The 15,900-nt window shown below is 34.3% G+C and overlaps 1 long non-coding RNA gene across 1 annotated transcript; it reads left to right on the forward strand.

The window, feature by feature from the left end:
* The first annotated feature begins 10,607 nt into the window (after positions 1-10,607).
* LOC134535640 (uncharacterized) lies at positions 10,608-11,786 on the forward strand. The gene is made up of 3 exons (XR_010075670.1): positions 10,608-10,781; positions 11,148-11,310; positions 11,504-11,786. It is a non-coding gene; the product is annotated as an uncharacterized LOC134535640 (long non-coding RNA).
* The last annotated feature ends 4,114 nt before the right edge of the window (positions 11,787-15,900 follow it).

Here is a 15,900-nt window from a genome sequence, read left to right on the forward strand (position 1 = left end):
ACGTTCAGTATTTTGGAGTTTTTAGTGTGCTGTTGACATGGGCTTGAAATTATGATTTTGATATTTTCTATCTTAGTTCAGCGTGTATGTAAATGTATTCAGAAAATATTAAAAAAATGTTTTTGACTATGAATAAAAAACAGCTTGTGACAGGGCTGAAAAATAAATAAAATAGCTAGAATTTTGGGTTTTCCTAAAGTGTACGCTGAAATTAATGTATATAAGGGTACATCATGTCAGAAAACTATATGGAAAATAATAGCAAAACAAGTTATTTTAACAAAGGAATAAATAAATATATTACATTGACAAGGTTGTAAGAATATTATTCAAATAAGATTTCCCAGACGTTTTGTGTTTAATTTTTAATGTTATTATTTATTTTCAATAAAAATGTTTTTTTCTAACCTAGAAATCTTATAGCTTTCTTGATAAACAGGAAAAAACCAAAAGTTAAAACAAGATTTTATAATGAATAATAATAGGTTTACAACGTAACAATAAAGATTACTAATGACCAACAAGTAAAAATTTCAACAATCACATATTATAGTTGCATGTTTTTCAGGAACAGTTTTAAGGTACCTACTTATCACCAAACTTGGCTATTGCTCTTCTTTACGATTAACCGTCTAAATGCGTTGTGGTTCTCGAGAAAATTTTTAAACTGCCATAATGATTCCTGTGTATAAAGTTTTATAAATATATAACATTTTTTTATTCTCTTTATTATTTATTATTATTATTATTTTGCGTTTCGTTAGCAAGTGCACAGGAATAAAACGTATTTTTAACATGTACCGAGGGCTGATGTTGATGGTATGCGGACAACCTCCCAATGACTTAGAGCTCAGTCTCAGCGCAATGTTGGTTGTTCAATTTGATGATATTATGTATGTTCTAGAATCATTCCTATACCTACATTCATTTCTACATCTTGTTCGCATTTGTTGTATTTTCAACCGATTTTTTAAAACATTTATTGACTTTCCTAAGTACATAACTATTTAAAATTGAGTCTTATTTACCGGTCAGGAAATATCCATTGAAAAAAATTTAAGGGCAAAATATAAAGCGCAAGAAATATGTAGTCATTATTTTGCAGGGATGACACTTGAATAATACTGACAAGGAAAACGTTAGGTGGTTTAAGTTAAGTTTTTCAAAAAAATTAATATCTTTATATATATATTTCTTGTGTGCGTGTGTATGTCACTGAACTCCTCCTAGACGGCTGGACCGATTTTGATGAAATTTTTTGTGTGAGTTCACGGGGATTCGAGGATGGCTTAGATTCACAATTGGATATTTTATCTCGATTCTGAGTTAAGAAAAAACTAAAAAATGTAATGTGTGTCATAGATATACAAACTGTTAGTGTCATTGCTTAATGTCTGCCGAACAATAGCTTTCAAGCCATTACGTTACGTTTTGCTATTGTAAGGAACTAAGTAGAGAGTAAGAAAAAAAAAGCTCTTGACAGTTTGTAGTGTCGCCATATTTGTTTCAATTTTCAATACTTTTTTTGTATATTACAATTGAAATTGCAGAAAAAAAATCATGTTTCATAGACACATAAATAGTGTGTGTCATTTCTCTATGTCCACAAGGTCTAGCCACGTTATTTTCTCCTTAGGGCGAACCCGTTCGCTTAGTTAAATAAATAGGTTTTATCGTTGAATGATTTCATGATATATTTCATGAAAATCTGCTCTCATAAAAAAGTTAGTTTTATAGACATTGAATAGGTGTCCTCTCTCTCTCTCTCTTTCTCTCTCTTTCTCTCTGAAGATCCATCTATGAATCGTTACAAATTTATTTCCTTTATTTTTTTAGTTTGATTTGATACAATATGATTTCACTAAAAGTCAATTTCTACCCATTCCTATTTTCATTTCCACATTACGAAGTTTCACTTCTTCCACGCGGAGGGACTCCACGCAATATTTTTGCATGCAATTAAAAACTATTTTTTAACGATGCCAATGAAGTATAACTTCTCATGCGCGTACCTAAGTACACGCACCCATTTTTTTATTTAATTTATTCTATATATATATATTTTTTCCCTACCTAGGAAAAACATAATTCTTTTAAATTTCACGTGTATGTTTTCAATGTCATTCAAGTTGTACAATTTTTTTTGTCAAATTGGTCATTACTTATACTTTGTTTCATTTTGGAAACATACGTATTTTAGGTATTATGACAAATAAAAAAATTGGTTGTCTGTAAAGTCGGTTTACGGACGATAGTTTAACGTGACAACGTCATAACAAAACATTGATTAAATGATTGATCCAGAAGAAAAGGAAATATCATATTCGGCCTGAGACTGAGCCGTAATAGGTTTTTGCAACCAAACCATTTAGGCATTAAAAATATTATATTCTTTGAGGAAGAATTTTTTTTTAAATTTTTCTATCTTTTGTATGATAAAATCTACCTCTGCATACTTTTATGAATAAAATTGAATCATTTTTATTGAATTATCACTATTTTGTATGGATACAAAGGAGTGAAATGAAATGTACAATTTAATTAATAAATTTACTTTTATTTGCATTCATTATACAAATATATTTATTACTTTTGAAATGTTACGTGCACCGTATTTATTTTTACAAGTACAAAAAAAAATCCGCACCTGCCGGGATTCGAACCGACAATATCGCTCACCCATGAAGCCATATTCGATGATTTAAAGTTTCAGATGTTATATACACATTTATAAAAATTTTGTTCACGGTAGGGGAAGAATATTATTTCGTTTTTATAACTCGATTTTATAACAAATACGCATCCCAAATACACCAAACTTATTTATAATGTGTTACAATATTTTTTAAAACATTGTGCAAAAGATCCCGGTTGTAATTTAAATTATTATGTGTAACTGTAAAACACCATTGTTGGTTCAAAACGTATTTGAATATTCAACATTACTTTTAAATAACTGTACCGATAGTGCTGAAAATCGGTGGACAATCGTTAAATTACATAATATTAATAATTCAAACTACGAAAATATGATTGAAAAGTCAAATCGATGGTCGTTCCAATCGAGTGGAAGAGAGATGCCACGCATGCGTAGGCCCTACAATGAGCATGAAGAGAGATGCCACGCATGCGTACAATGAGCAAATAGGACACATCCGTAGTGGGACATCCGTAGTGGGACACTTTTTCGTGCGTGCAGCCGGCGTTCATCGATTTATTAGACGTTGTCACGTCAAAAAAAAATTAGTTTCATTAACATTCTTAGGTTTTTATTGTGTGGATAGTTTCAAGTTTAATATTATGTAGGTACATAAATTCTTAAACTTATAAATTTCTTCGAAATTTATTCATAGGTAGATAGGGCCTACTAATATTTTCTATTTGTCAATATTGTTATTTTTTTTACATTACCTACTTATTTGCAAGGAGTTTGGTTTAGTGTTTATAATTTATCTGCTGAGCGTCAAGAGTCTTAGGGCTGCTGTGACCGAAGACCAGAAATATTTATCAATTATGTAATATATTGTTGAAAAATTTGCATTTAACTATTTCAGGAAAGTTGATTTTTTTTATTAATTAGAATAGTTACGTGTAATTGCCATCTTCCTTTATTTCATGTTAAACATTATGTTTGGTTGAGTGTGAGATAATTTTATTTATGTATGTTTTAATTTCATTTAATTTCTTATATATATATATATATATATATATATATATATATTCTTACCTACCTACTTCTATTAAATTTCAGGCGGATGTTAACATTGTCATTCCAGTTGTATAATTTTTTTTGTCAAATTAGTTGTTATTTATACTTTTTGTTTCATTTTGGACTATGTTTTTTTATACTCAATTCAAAGATTTGTGGTGTATACAGGGAGTGATGTCTCTATTAATTTATATACTCCTTTGGATAAGCGGAATATTGCCACCACAGTTTTACATATAAAGAAATCCTACAAATGTTTTAAACATTATGACAAATAAATATAGTTTCACAAACCTCCTTAGTTTTTTTTTTTTGGTGTGTATAGTTTGAAGTTTAATATTATGTATGTACGTAAATTCTTAAACATAGAGTTATTTATTAATTTATTTAGATAATTATTAATAGGTAGGTAATAAGATTTCTATTTGTCAATATTGTTATTATGGTAGATAGGAGTACAGTAAATGCCTACATTCTTATATTCCTTTATATCTCTTTCGATTTGGAGTGTTTCCGAGCCATTCGGGGTCCTCAACGTCAACCCCCCCTCCCCCCCAGGTGGTTAAAGCCCCAAAATTTCGAAAGTTTAAAAAATTGGAAAAATCTATCTTTTTCGATTTTAAGTGTTTTCGAGCCATTCAGGGTCCTCGAACCCCCTACCCCCCTCTGGGAACAAAGCCCCAAAATTTCTACAATTTCAGGAATTTCAAATATCTATTCTTTCGAGATGGAGTGTTCCAAACCATTCGAGGTCCTGAACATCCACTTTCCGCAAAAGTGAAAGCCCCAAAATTTCGAAATATAAGAATATATATATAAATTGGATGTTGGCATGTATGTCGTCGATAAACTCTTACACCGTTTGACCGATCGCCATGAAAGTTGGCACATCGAAGTGTTTTTATCATGGAGAAGGTTTTTATGCTAACAATTTTTTTTTGTAACTCGCCGCTAGATGGCGCTGTAGCGCATCAACTTCTAAACCTTTCAACCGATCGCCATGGGTAAACAGAAAACCATAGGTCACAGATACACAAACAGTAATTATGTGTCATTTCTTAATGTCCACCACACTGGACATATCTCTATCCATTTTGCTGTAACTCGCGGACAATATATCACCCGGTGTTCAGCCCGGGCAAAGCCGGGTACTGCAGCTAGTATATATATATATTTAAAAAAAGTAATGACTTCACATTTGAATTTTAATGTCTAGCTGTCGACGGTCAAAATTGATTGAAAGGCAGCTTGTAGGAAGGATCTAGTAACACAAAATAAATATAATGAACAACTATAAAATGTCTTGAGGGTGATTTCTTTTGTTTAGTTTAGAAAATCTGAATAACTGGCTAGCAACTAATGTTTTGCTGAAGTTGCAAATAACTAAATAACTATTACGTTTTAAGTTAAAGCTGCAGCACTAAAAATCACACAACCTCCGTACAAAAGTACTTTAAACTTTTTCTAAATAAACGTAGAACAGAAAAATTTATTTGTCATTCACTTTAATCGTGGTAACACAAGTAATATTGTTATTAAAACTTGCAGTAGTGGAACTTTTTGTATTGAAAACAGTTGTTGCTTAAATTTCTGGCTTTTTCATTAATACATATTCCGTTTATTAGCATTAAAATGAATAATTATGAGTGACACTAAATTTTCTGGCCATGAAAATGAGTAACCTGTAAAGTGCGAATGGTTTCACTTTTAACCTTAGAGACGGCCACACAACTATTTTATGGAAAATGCAGAAATTAATTCAAAGATTTCTGGATACTTTAGTTATATTGTTCAGAGATGTTCTTCTTTAAATACTTTTTCACTATATAGGCCTACTCAAACTTAGTATGTAATTTTTTTATCGTATTTCGTGTTAGTTTTGACCACGCTCAATCACCACTATTGAGTTTATCATTGCTTTGCCTTAAAATATGTACTAGAAATATTAATATATTTGTTACATTTCATGAGATATTAACGTATCGTCGACATGGAGTACATAAAAGACGGTTTCACAAATAAGGAATAATAAAAAGAGAATCGGCTATGGGCATGGCCCATAGTTTTGAACCATCCCAGAATTCACCTGCAGTGATTTGAGGAAACTATGGAAATCAGAAATTCGGACTGAGATGATTTGAACCCAGGTTCTCTTGAATGTAGTTAAGTGCACCGCACTGCACCGTAAATATTTTTATTTTCAAATAATATTAATCTTTTCTTAAATTTCATCTGGGAAGTCCTCAAAGACTATTATGCAAAACGATATTTTATTTTTCGCTGTTTAAATTTTGCACCATAAATAAATGCGCGCTAAGTTAAATATGTCACTGCACCAAGCGATGACCGTGGATGGTAGAAATTTAGCGAATTGTGTGTGTGTGTTGGTGTTTGTTTGTGCGTGCGCAATCTTTGCTGTGTCAACAATTGAAGTCCAAATGAAAACGACCCCTTAACGCCCATTCACATCTGGATGAATAAACATTGCAAGTTTAAAATTTGATTCAACGCCAATTTCTCGCTGTTGTGTGGTTGACATCTTTTACGATGAAACTCGCTGCATGATTACATTTTTTTAGGATTCTTCCTCGGTGATTTTGTTTTGGCATCTTTTAATCGAGACCTGGACATTTCGAGAATTTGTATGGTCTCAGAGTAGAATACAAAATCGTAGGAGTGCTCAACCCAAGTTGACGTGATCGATTGCTCAGCGAATGCGGAGACCTTTTAATTGGCACTACCAGATTACCTTACTTCTCCCATACAGCTGAGAATTGTTCGCTCACGGTCGTAGAAGGGTGTATCCAAATAAATAAAAATTGTGTGAAAGAAAGTTTTCTTTTAAACTTATGACTTAACGGAAGGGCGCAATTTCCATATCTCTATTTATGAAGCTATACGTTTTGCTTTTTCAACGAATTGCTAATCCAGAGTAAGTTCAAGTTTCGGAACAGACACAGACATGAAGACGAACTGATGGTTCTTCGCAGACGCCAGTATTTTCCTTCGGAAGACATAGTTCCTGGTTATCCGCTTTGCCCCGCGCGGACCTAGCACGGGAACGAGGACTGGGGATCTAGGTCACGAGCGAACTTATCCGCTGCTGGATGTGTGCAGCTGACTTGGCTTCCGCTCGCCCGGGAGTTGAGGCGGCGCCGGCTTTTCCTGGTCGGTGGGGGGGGGGGGGGGGGGGGCAAATATTTTTGAATCGCCCTTGTCAGAAATCTCTGGGAGCTGCAGTGGCGCGCATTGTCCTTCCACGGGGGGGGGGGGGGGGGGGGGGCGACTGACCTCCACCGACGGACGGCTCGGCGATATCCGCGATATTGGCCCCCGGGCGATTCCGGCCAATGTCGGTCCGTGTGAAGAGTGTGTCATACGGGGGGCGCTGACGTCACACATCCGTGCAGCCGACGAGACCGCTCTCATCGCCCGCGGACGAGGAAATCACGTCAGCTCATCATCACACCTCTCCGCGAACCCGCTGCGGATGACATGACGATGTCTCGTCCCCGTCCGGATAATAACTGGCATCAGCCACATACAACACAGTTTAACTAACGATCTAACGTAACAATAACTTAACTATACTTATGCCGATGTTGATGTATTTTCTCCCCAAAATGGTGCAAGCGAACAAAATTATCCATAGTTCAAAGTTTAAAAAAAAATAGTTTTACTCTGAAGTTTTTGACTACGATTTGTGATTTCATTTCAGTAAGACGTTTTATATCGTATTATTGTACTAGCTGAGGAAAAAAACCCGCTTCTATGAGTTATTTTCGGTACATCCGTGCAGTATTCTACTATAAAAAAAAGCATTATCTATTATATAAAAATGCATTGAAAGTCATTCTTTACATATTTTAATTCTTTTTTTTAGGGGGGGGGGAGGACAAATATATTAGATGCTAAGAAATTTCATCAAAATACATTCAACACTATATTTGATGTATTGTTGTCTGGTACATGCAGAAATATGTCATTGAACAAGAGAAAAAACCAAAGTAGAGCTGTCAATGAGGAAAAAAAAATGTTTCTGTCGAATTAACTCCGCAAATGTGGAAGTGTGACCTTGCACTTTAGTGTTGGTTATGCTATAACCTAATTTACTTGGAAATTGTAACCGTTTGAAACGAAACGACCCATCGTTTGAGATCATGGAACTCTTGGTATGAAAACCGATTTCACCTTTTATTTGCTACTTAGGATTATTGCCTCAATGAGATTAGCTGTTTCACGCATAATCTTTCAGTAGTAGTATAGCTGAAAATCCAAATTTTAGTTGCAATATATGTGAAGGCATATTGAGCGGATTTAACAAATTAAAAAAATTCTGTTGGAAATTTTTTTCTTTCATTTTGATCCCTCATTGTGTCTCTCAATTTATATAATTTTCCTCCCCCAGTATCACAGTCTGTATCTGCTTATTTATTCGGTGCATTACATAGTATTTTTAGTTAAAATTGCTTGCTGACACAACCATTCTTTATTCCGGTAGTTTCTTTCTATAAGGGGATACACTTTTCCATTAAGTTCTTCTTCCCTTCCTATAACGTTGCATAATTCTTCTGTTAAAATTAATTCATCATTTCCAGTTATCAAAAGATTTTCGCCAAATTCTTGTGATATAAGATCTCCTTCTATTATTGCAAGTATATATATATATATATTTTGTTAAATAAATCTTTTCAACGCAAAGCATTAATCGTAACAAACATGCGTTTTTTTTTCCATCAGCCGTTGTTGTTATCGATGTTACTGTCAAATTAGTAGCAAAAATATTTTCTCCCAATAGTCTAGTGTTCTTCCGAGAATCCTGTAAATTTTTATCTTGCGCTTGAAGTGATTTTTGATGGGCCATTGTAGGTTCGTACCCTATAATGATTATGTATCATATTAAAAGCCGACTACGTGCCGAAAATCTCATTATAACATAGATTGGATACTAATGTTAGGCTACATTTAGTGGTAATTTTAAAGCGAAATGTGCTTCGATAACGTGGCCGAAATTTCAGATGATGCAAATGCTAATATGATTTGCTTTTCTACTAGAATTTTCGCAAGAACCAAATTACTAAGAAACGTTCTACCGTTGACCCTTGGAGAATCCTAAAACATAATTCCCCCTTTATCTCTTGTTATACCATTCTTTCAATATGAGTCCGTTCATTTTCATGCCTGTATAAATTTATGAAGTTCTAATGTTGCAGAAATATTATAAAGATAAATTTAATACGTATATGTGTAATAGGTGCGATCACCTACCACTTAATAAAACACAAAATTTCTTAAAAATGCGTATCTTTTAAAAATGTGAAAATAAATCCTGCACATATACAAATGTTAGGAAAGAAGCGTCTGGATTTGTTTTAAAAGCACAATATTAAAATTTTTTGCTGCAAGTGAGGCAAAAATATTTCATGAAAATTACTTGTGGATTCGTTTAACTCATTATAGTTCACCGGTCCCAAAGCTTGTGATTTATAAATTATTTGCAATAAAATTTAAACGCAAGAATTGTTATATTAAAATATTACTTTATTATTTTTATAAACGAATAACATTGAAAACTTAAAATTCCCATCAAGTTTACCCATTTCATATATTTTCTGTCTGAAATATAGAAACACCCACTTCAAAGAATTTTGAATCCGTCCATTTCCATTGGAGTATTTAATAGCCTCTAAAACCTTAAAAACGAAATTATTACTCTGATGTTATAATATTTAGGAATTTAGTTTTTTAGTGATTGTTATTTTTAGTGATTTTATACTTTTTAGTTACATATTATTTAAAGTAGAACACACGGGTATTAACTTCATGTTTTCAGTCAACTATTCTTAGTGTAGCCAATGCTTGACAAATTTTTTCAGTAACATAAGCATATATATTATAGGCTACACTGCAGCTGTAGATATATTGTCAAAATAAAAATTATTAATTGGCCTACATATCCAGGAGTTTACTTGTTTTGATGAGGTGGAATGATAAGTGTGGCGCTCGTTGTTGTTTCCAATGCGGTATCGCCTGTAAGCGCAAAGTATTAAATTAACGTGTAGTCTTAACGTTGTTAATAAGACAACTATGAGAAATGACTGGTGACCGTTACCTTATATGGTGGAGAAATAAAGATGACAGGTTTATTGCAAGTCTCGTCCATACTTTTGGCAATATGTTCAGGAATCTAATACCCCCAAAAATATTTTAAAAGAAAGAATTTTAATAAATTTCACTCTTTTAAAAAAACATAATTAAAAACGGAATCTGGAAACAAAACTTCCAATCCGACCTCTAAATTGATTTTCGTTACGAGATTCCATTTGGATATAATGAGCAGTTTTTGATTTGCGTGATTTTTTCTGTAAGTCTGCATTCCTTATGTGTGCCCGAGTAGCAGGTACCTTACTCAGACTTACATAAGGCACTATTGGAAATAATAACTTTTACATTGGACACAGAATACTTAATGATAAATAACGGTAACAAACTGGTTTAAAGCTTTTCCAGTTGCAAAGTAAAACCCAGCCAAAACTTTTAATGAAGAGCAATTGGAAGTAAATATTAAATAAATATTAAATAAAAATCAATTTTTATAGAAATCAGAGAGATTTTTGGTTCTTTAAAACCATGCTTTTAGCCAGCGGGTTCAGTAATTATAAATTGTAATTTCTTACAAGTAAAGAATTTGATTTTAACCTAGGTGCTTATGCGTATTATTAAGAGAAGTTAAAATAATTTTGACTTATCAAGTAAAAGTCGGTTCAAGCAACGAGGCAGCAATACAAATAGGCTTTAATAACGCACAAACGGTAGTTTACTCAATCGTAAATTATACTTTTAACCAAACTCAGTCATTTTGTATTTGACTGATCTGGTGATAGGGGGAGACCGGGGCTGGTTGTAACAGGGGCAGGTTGTAACAGGGCGAATAGTTCCACGACCAGCCACAAGAGCGTATCATCGTTTCAGCCATCAAGGCACATTATGATGCCTTCAGTGCGAGTGGTAACACTGTGGCAGTCGGACGATTTCACTGGCGACAAGAAGGAAAAATTTGTTTTTGGACGAGGTAAGTAAATATTGTTTGTTTGACTGACATGCGTATTGTACGTAATGTATAGGGAGTTTAGAAAATGTCTTCAGGGCAAAATAATCTCCTAAGCTTTAGGTTCTGATATGTTTTGTTGGCATTGGAAACAAATACAAACTATATGGTAAAATTAAATGTGTTCTATAATGATGTCACATGGGGTAGGTTGTAACAGCGAAATTAATCTGTTACAACCTGCCCCACGTACTGTTACAACCTACCCCGTGACCACGTTTACCTAATTTATTGTTCCTTTTAAGTCTTTTATGAAAGAAAAAAAATACATTTTAAACGGTTTTATCTTGTAGATGTAATTAATAACTTCCAGTCAAATTTTAATTTCAGATGCGTAACTACAAAAGAAAAACCGACAAAGGAAAATATTCTATTGACATGTTGGAGAAAGCAGCTGAAGTTGTAAGAGAAGGAAGATCTGTTAGGCATGCTGCGAAAACGTACAACATCTGCCATGTGACACTTGGGAGGTACATAAAAAAGAAAAACAAACGTAAGTTGCATTCATTAATGAATTTTCTTAATTACATCTGCTTGATTTCTAACATAAATACGTCTCAACAATGGGTTGTAAACGTTTTTTTATTGTATTAGTACAAAAATATGGTTTTGCGTAGTTTAGATTTTCTTATGTGAAAACAGGAGCAAAATTAACATAGGCCTGTATGGTTTTTCTATTGTTTCAGGTTTAAATGCAGTCGATATTAATTTTCGAGAGGAGTGGAAACCTTTGGCTGGTTATTATGGGAACAGACAGGTATTTACACCTTTGCAAGAGATCGCTCTTGTTTCCTACATAAAAACATGTTCTGACATATATTTTGGACTCACTCCACGTGATGTACGTCATCTTGCATTCTTATGTGGGAAGAAGTATAATGTTCCCATGCCAAACACATGGAGTGACAAAGAACTAGCAGGTGCAGATTGGCTCTCTTCCTTTTTAAAGCGCCACCCAGACCTTTCCATTCGGACTCCATAGGCAACTAGTTTGGGAAGGGCTTCTAGTTTTAATCGTGCCAACGTTTCCAAATTTTTTGACAAACTCTCTGAAGTTTATGATCGCCATTCTTTCACAGCTAATGACATTTGGAATGTAGATGAGACCGGGGTCACTACTGTCCAGAATCCTTCAAAAATCGTAGCAAGAAAGGGGGTAAAACAAATTGGAGCAATGACATCATCTGAACGAGGGCAGTTAGTTACTCTAACTGTAGCAGTAAATGCTGCTGGAAATGCTATCCCTCCTATGTTTATTTTTCCTAGGGTAAGGTATTATGATCACTTCATCAGAGATGGTCCAACTGGATGTATAGGTGCTGCAAATAAGTCTGGCTGGACTACGGAGGTAGAGTTCTTGCTTTTTCTTAAGAATTTTGTTTCTTGTATTCGTTCGAGCCCAGAGAAACCTATCCTCCTCCTTCTAGACAATCATCAGTCGCATTTAGCTCCTGACTGTTTAGATTTTGCCAAAGAAAATGGCATTGTAATGTTATCGTTCCCACCTCACTGCACTCATCGCCTTCAGCCACTTGATCGAAGTGTTTTTGCCCCACTCAAAAAACAGATCAATACGGCAATGGATGCATGGTTGAGGAACAACAAAACACCAGAGAGCACAGTTAAGCCTATGTCAATCTATGATATTCCCTCAATCTTAAAGATAGCTTTTCCCACTGCCACAACGCCAAGAAATATCCAACAAGGATTTGAGAAATGTGGAATACATCCTTATAATAGGGAAATATTTCAGGATGCCGATTTCGCTCCTTCGTTTGTGACAGACAGGCCTGATCCAGACTTAGCACCAAGTTGTTCACACGATGTGTCCAGGGATTCACAAGGAACACCAGTTCAATCATTTTCTAACTGTTCCCACACACCAGATAAGTTTTCTCCAGAAGTGGTTCTACCTCTACCTAAAGTCGCTCCAAGGAAAAGGAAAGGAGGAAGAAAGACCAGGAAAAGTGCCATTTTGACGGATACTCCAGAGAAGAAAGCCATTGAAGAAGAATTTGCGAAACGAGGAACACCAGGCTTGATTAAGAAAAAAGGGAATGTATCACAAACGCGCATGCCTGCAAAATCCACGCCCAAACGTTCTCTAAAACGAAGATCAGCAGAGTGCAGCTCATCAGAGGAAGAAAGCGAGTGCTTTTGTTTAGTGTGTTTGGAATCATTCTCTACAAGCAAACCAGGAGAGGAGTGGGTTCGTTGTCTAAACTGCCAGTTATTGTCGCATTTTTCTTGTGCAAAAAAATCTAAAATGTATATTTGTCATAATTGCCAATCAGATGAAATCTCTGGGTGAGGACCACTGTTCATTTAATATTTGACAAACTGAAGTTAAACAAGTGAAAAAATAATAATTTTTGTTGAAATATATTGTATAAGTAGTAATTTGTTATAAGTAATCCTAGTAAAAATTATATTTTACCTTGTAGTAATGTTGTTACAACCTACCCCAATGTGTGTTACAACCAGCCCCGCCTCGGGGCAGGTTGTAACACTTTACACTTCCGAGGTTTTAGATTTGTACAGAAGAATATGCTAGAGGAAAATTTATGTAAAAATTGTTTTGTAAAAGTAGAATAACTACTGAATAAGTTAGCTCAGTCAGAAGTGCCGTTTATGTTATCCATGATCAGATAAAAAATAAAATAGCGAAACTGTTACAACCAGCCCCGGTCTCCCCACGCACAAGAAAGTGTGATTTGCATTAAAACGAAATATAGTAAAGAAATAAGTAAAATGCATAAATGTTTAAAAATAAACAACTCCAGTAAAAAAAACACACTTCTGGAAAGCTTGCTCTTTTAAAGTCATTATACAAAGAGCACCAGGCTTTGCCTGCGACGCTACAGCATATTTTTTTGCCTCCCTGCCTTCACACGAGCGAGGAAAAAAAATTCCCTCTAAAATGTTTTCGGTAAAGAGGAGGGGGGGTGAAGTTGAAGGGTCGCTGCTGTGACGCGTGCCAGCACACACACACTTGCACACACACGCACAGAAACACCTACACTCACACACATACACACACACACACAGAAACACCTACACTCACACACATACACACACTTACACAAAAGTAAATGTCCCTTTTACCCCCTTGTCCACAATTTTTTTTCCTACAAGCATTCTACATAAATCCTTCAACCGCTTCGCTCCCTAACACTGCACCGTATTTCACGAGCCTTCCTTTTTTTTTCCCTTACTCGTTGCCTTGACACTGCATTTTTTCGCCACCGAACGCTGTATAAAGATCGTCTGGAATGCCACCGGTACAAAGTGCTTGAGGTTGGAAAACTATGGACGTAGATAGTTAGCACTCAACACGATCGACAATGATTCAAGTCGGCGGACCAAACATTCAGTTGATAATTGAAAGCTTATGGGAATACAAATTTTGCACAACAATGTTTTCAGGGATTTCAAATATCCCCACGAATTTTGCAGACAAATTTTCAGTTTTCGATGCGTAAACATCTTACTTCCCGGTATGCGGCATTTAGTAGGAGTTTTATTCTGTGAACAGAACGGAAGTTCATTGAAACGGAAATGCGTAAACATGGTGCTCCCATGTGCGGAAGTGACAGAATTCTCGAAAAGACGGTGAACTTGCGTGATTTAAAAGTGTATATTGTTTTCGTGAACATCGCAGAATTTACACTGCGCACATAAAGATAAATTTTAATAACATTATAACTATCCTTTAATACTTAATGTTAAAATTTATACTAAAAAATTATTCACAATTTATAAAATACGTTAAATGGTTGCATTACAAATTTAACAGCCCTTAGTTAACATCGAAATGTAGAAATAGCGCAGCGTACATCAATCTATAGACACACAACAAATTGCTAGCGTCCATACATATTTGACACCAAGTTGAATTTAAAAATTTCGTGATTAAATTTTAACTTTTAAATCATTAATTTTAAATCAGCTCAGTAAGGTTAAGGTTTGTTTAAAGGAAGTATTAAGATAGATTTCTGTCGCTGGAGCCAAACATTTATATATATAAATATAAAGTGTTTAAAACATTTTCAGGTTTATTTTGTTTTAATGTTCCTAATGGACTAAAAATTTTATTTGGAAAATTACTTAAAATATAGCGCCGTATTCGTAATGCTTTAGAGAAACAACACAATGTCAAATATCTTTGCACTATGTTTGTTCCAACACAATTTTCCTGGCTAATAAATTAAAGGTATTTTTAAAGTGACGTTTATATCTTGTTGTGACTGTTAAAGTTCCAAAATGTGTTTCAAAGTGGTTTCAATACTATAAAAATTAATTTGGTACACCAATACGCTTAGTACAACCCCGAATTACGCAAAAAGTTAATTTATACGAGTGCATGTTGCCACAAGAGGACCCACCATCTTTGACAACTTCAGATCGTTGCTATAGCAGTTTGTATGCGAAATGAAACAATTAATAATAAAACATTTTATGCTATTATATAGTACTCAATCCTTATGCGATGTCTACTCATGTTTACTAGATTATTTTGATTGACCTGGTTGAGAAACGTTTGCTTGATTTTAAATTTAATATTTATTACGAAAAGTTATTTAAGTCGTCAAAAATACACGCATAATAATTTTATTACCGATGCACGAGTTTAACTGACTTTTTAAAATAAAATTCTCACGCTCATTTCAGTAAAATCACGTCCACGATTCAATAGAAACAGTGTACCTTTCTTATCTATAAGTCTGTCGCGGCTATCATTTTGGTTGCGCTGACGTTAAAGTTGTCTTCAACGAGATCGGTTTGAAAAATATTCCGTTTTCACCGCATCGATTGCATAGCGCCCGTTGCTCTGTTGTGATTCCGGAATTTGTCTTCCTAATAGAATGCTTTAACAGCATTCATTTGTTCAATAACCGTGTCTTCCCCTGCTGCAACTGTGATGGAATAACTCAGCCCACTATACTGGGTAATTGAATGGTTAGTTAACCATGTATGTAAATATAAAACTCATAATATTGCTAAAGGAAATATTATATATATATATATATAAATATATATATATATATATATCTTGTTTTTTTAGCATGTACGTATTCTGTAT

Source organism: Bacillus rossius, chromosome 10, assembly GCF_032445375.1.
Source record: "Bacillus rossius redtenbacheri isolate Brsri chromosome 10, Brsri_v3, whole genome shotgun sequence".
Lineage (NCBI taxonomy): Eukaryota > Metazoa > Arthropoda > Insecta > Phasmatodea > Bacillidae > Bacillus > Bacillus rossius.